Source organism: Hevea brasiliensis, chromosome 14 (genome assembly GCF_030052815.1).
Source record: "Hevea brasiliensis isolate MT/VB/25A 57/8 chromosome 14, ASM3005281v1, whole genome shotgun sequence".
NCBI classification, from domain to species: Eukaryota; Viridiplantae; Streptophyta; class Magnoliopsida; order Malpighiales; family Euphorbiaceae; genus Hevea; species Hevea brasiliensis.
The window spans coordinates 10329623-10334335 of record NC_079506.1 but is presented as its reverse complement, the minus strand read 5'-3'; the positions used below and the strand labels follow the sequence as shown (position 1 = coordinate 10334335).

The following is a 4713-nucleotide window of genomic DNA, read 5'->3' as shown; positions in this document are numbered from 1 at the left end:
AATGAGAGTATTAGAGAAAATGTTGGAGTGGTACCAATTGAGGATAAGTTGAGAGAATGGAGATTGAGGTAGTTTATGTGAAGCGTAGACATACAGAGGCTTTAGTTAGACAAGTAGAGCACATTAGGGTAGAGGATAAAAAGAAAAGAAGGGGTTGACCTAAACTGACTTGGAGAAGAGTAGTACAACATGATCTATAAGCATTATACATTTCCGATGATTTAACCCAAAATCATTTAAAGTGGAGAAAGAAAATTCATATAGCCGACACCAAATTTTTGAGATAAAAATTTAGTTAAGTTGAGTTGTTATATTATGATTAGTTTATTATTCTATGTGTTAATCCTACATGAATAATAAAGGTATAATATAATTTCTCATAAATTAAGGAGATCCTTTTTGTTCTACTTATTATTTACTCTCGTCACTGTTCTCTTTCCTTACCCCCTTTATCTCTATTTCTCTTTCCTTATTGGTTGCTCCTGTCTTATCTTATGGCGTTGGTAAGTAACTACAGCTACTTTCGTTCTTTGCATAGTTATTAAACTTGACTTGGAACTTGAACCAATTAAAAGACGGAGTCTATGGTAACTAATTTTAGTTAGTAAATTATTAAAAAAATTATTAAATATATATTAATTAAATGTTATGCTTATTAATATAACTAGATAAGTTTAATCAACTAAATCAATATTTCTACATTTATTAGATTATATTTATATATATATTTTAATATTTTTTTAATTTTATATGAAAACATTAAAAATATTTAAATTTTAAATATCCTAATTTATAATTAATATATAAAATAAAAATAATTTTACAAATGAATAACTATTCTTTAATATTTATGAAATATTAATTATACATTAAATATAAAAAAAATAAACATATCATTTTATAGAATTGCTTGTATTACTATAAATAGAAAGATAGTAGGTGAATAATATTTATTTATTGATTAAATATAAATATAAATTTTTTAATATTAAAATATTAATATCACTTATATTTTAAAATTTTTAATTTAAAAAAATTTGAAGTGAGTCATTGGATAACGTCATTTGTTCAACTGTCAAGTCATCTTTTTTTTTTCTTTAACTCAATTTCTTTCCCAGTACAATGAAAAAGTCAGCCCACAAATCACGGGGTCAATTTGCCAGATCGATCGAAATTTTATTACATTGTTGTTGTTGCGCCGTATATATTATCCCCACCCACTCATGAAAACAAAATTGTGATGGGCTTGGCAGATAAAGATAGGGGTGAGCATTTTATTTAAATCGGATTAAATTAAATTAAATTATAAAATTAATTTATATATTTTAAAAATTATATTAAAATAGATAAAAAATCGAATCAAATTAGATTATTCTATTTTGATTCGATTAGATTTAAATTGATTAATTTTGATTTTAATTATTTTTAATTTAGATTTAATTTTTAAGTTATTAAGTCTAATTTAGATTTTGATTTGGACCTAATAATTATTAATTAATGAAATTAAATAATTTATATATATATAATTAAATATAATTTATAAATTTCTTATAAAAATAAATAAATTTAAAAATCGATTCGGTTTGATTTGGTTCGATTTGAATATATAAAATTATTATTCGGTTTGATTCGATTTTACCTATTTTTTCCTTTAAAATAGAACCGAACTGAAATAACATAAATTTTTATAATATAAAACCGAACCAAACTGATTAAATTTTAAAACTGAACCAATGAAACTGAATTGATTCGATTCGGTTTGATTTTTTGATTTGAACCAAAATCTGCTCACCACTAGATAAAACTAAGCCTCATTTTATAAATAAATAATTCTATTTATAAATGAAAGCATGGTATTGTAGATAAATTTTAATAGTTTTCTCTTAATTTTAAGAATTATAATGAAATTACCCAACATAAAAATATAATAAAAAAACCTTTTGAATTTAAAAAATTTGCACAATAAAGTTATTTTGACTCTCAATAGTTAATTTATACAATCCAAACTCCAAAGTAGCGGTGATATAGAGAATTCTCTATCCTTTATATGATAGGAATGAAATCGAATATACTTTTTTTTTACATATAAACCATGAAAAAATCTCAATCACGCAGAATAATAAAGGGTTAGATGTATAGAAATTGATTAAAGAGTTTTTATCTTTGAAAAATAATAGCGATTGTCCATTTTATTGTCACTTTAGATTATTTGCATTAGTATGTTACTTATAAACCAGCTATTAAGGGTTAGAAATAGGGATGGTAACAGGTCAGATTTTTGCATATACTCGATCTGACCAAACCCTAATAGGATAAGTTTAGGTATTATATAATCGAATTTATGACGAGTTTGGATTTGAAAAATAATACCCGTAACGGGTTCAAGTCGGGTCCGGGTTTATATATTGGATATCCGTTACTTGAATCCGTTTATATAAATATTTAATTAAATATAAAATATATATTTTTATAATAATATTTATAAATTTTTATATATTTTATATTGTATAAAATGAAATTTAAATATTTTATGAAATTATTAAATTTTTAAAATATAAATTATTAATCAAATTAATTTTTTATATAAAATATTAATTAAAATATATAAAATTAAACCGGTTCAGATTTTTTTCGGGTAATAATAATAAGGTTTAAAATAGATTTTGGTAATTGAGAATAAATTTTAATCAGGTTCAGGACGGGTTCAGATTTTAATAATATTAATCGGATTCAGGTTCGGATATGGTGATTTTCACGAATATCCTACTCGTTACCATCCCTAGTTAGAAAGATTTTATGTTGCAAAATTTCAAAGTTTAATAAAGTTATATGTTACATTTTTATATTCAAAGACATTTTTATTGTAACTCCTAAAGTTTAAAAACAATTATTGAAATCTATCCTAATATTTTACATTATTATAAAATAAAATTAAGTATGTTTTTAGTATAAATATTTTTTATCTATTAATCATAACAATATGATAAATATAAAAAAAAAAATCTGGAGCATCGTGTATACCTTTAGAGCTTTTATATACTTCAAAGTGAATCCCAAATCAATTTTCCCATGAATAGTGATTTGGCGACCCCACATTTTTTTTTACGTAGCATGTAGATATTTTTTTTAGCTGAATATAAAAATTTATTCTTAAATTTTACTAAAAAAGTCTAGTGACACCTTTAATTTTTAAAACATCTAATCTCACACGTTAACTTTCATAAAGTGGAATATACTCTTATGATCATAGTTAGCAACTTGCGTGAAGACATACTCTATTGAGCGCGTGAAGAATTAAAAAAAAAAGGAAAAAATATCACATGGCATTAAAAATAATTAAAAAAAAAAAAAACAAGAAGCTCTCTCCCTCCTTTAACTTTCACTTCGCCTTCACTCAGGGGGGAAGATATATTCAAAAAAAGAAAAAGAGAAAAAAAATTCTATTCAATGGCTTTGTTAATGAGCCACTAGTTTGACAGTGAGATCATATTGAATAAAGATAAACAACCAATATCTTTCATTGCTTTAGAGATAAAAAATAAAAATCAAAATCTGAGATACCCTTCTTTTTTCACTCATTTTACCATCTGTGAATGAACAAAGCTTCTGGACCATGTATAAAGTATCTTTGTGTAGCTCTATTCAATAAAAGCATCTCTCAACTAGAAATTGTGGATTTGTTGTTTACCTTTTATGCGAAGAAGAATAAGAGGCATCCCATATGATTGATTTGTTGAAGCAAGAACTTCCCATCGAACAAGACTCTTTGCTTCTGAAAGGCGATGTTAAGATGGGACTTATTCTTGTGAATATCATCAATGGTTTATGTACCGTTGGCGTTGGCAATTTGGCATTATGTGTTTTTTTATTTTATGTATAATGTTTGGTGCATAGATTTTAATCTTACTTGTTTGTTGGGTTCTACAGGCCCCTAAACAGCCTGAAAAGCAAATTTCTACGATGGTTAAGGAGTCGGTGTGGCTTGCTAGAGCTTTCTATGGCAAGAAATAGCTTGTTTTTATTTTTCTTAATTCTTATCATCTTGACATTCCGGAGCACCCTCACCCTCCTCACTGTATTGCTATAATTGATAAGGCAAGACTCATTACAAACAAATGCTTCACTTCTATATTGACTTGAATGGTTTGTGGGTTTTTCCTCTCTTATGTTTGCTTTGTATTCATTTTTGCAATCTGCAGAATTGCAGTGGTTGGAGCACTGAAGCTAATATCACACTTAAATGCAAGGATTGCATCAATGGGTTTCCGGGTCGCACTAAGAAAGATGGCTCCAATTTGTTTGTAGATTGGATAAAAAATAATAAGATCATAAGTATTTCTTACACTATAGACTCGCTATCTCTGGCTTCTTTTTTGCCTTAGTCTCATGACAGCCATAAATGTACCAGCAATACAGTTGGGTCGAGAGGAGGAGAGATCGGTGAGAGGCACTACAAAAGCCATGACAAAAGTGAGATTTTGTTCTAGAATTTTAGAGATTGTACTATCTCTGTGAAGACGGAGTGAATATGAGGTGGTTATATGTGTTATAAATGGCTTGTATATTAGATAGTATAGAGATAATGAATTCATATATTGTTAAAATATAAGAAAGTGAATGAGTGGTCAGAATGAAATGTGTATAGAATTATATATATATTATTCTATTATGGCACTTGGCACATATGTGCGTGATATAAAATGATTATCTTAT

The 4713-nt window shown here is 26.3% G+C and overlaps 1 pseudogene; it reads left to right on the top strand.

Annotated features, from left to right (window-relative positions):
- Nucleotides 1-3613: 3613 nt before the first annotated feature.
- On the top strand, nt 3614-4382 carry LOC131172701 (nicotinamidase 1-like; annotated as a pseudogene).
- The last annotated feature ends 331 nt before the right edge of the window (nt 4383-4713 follow it).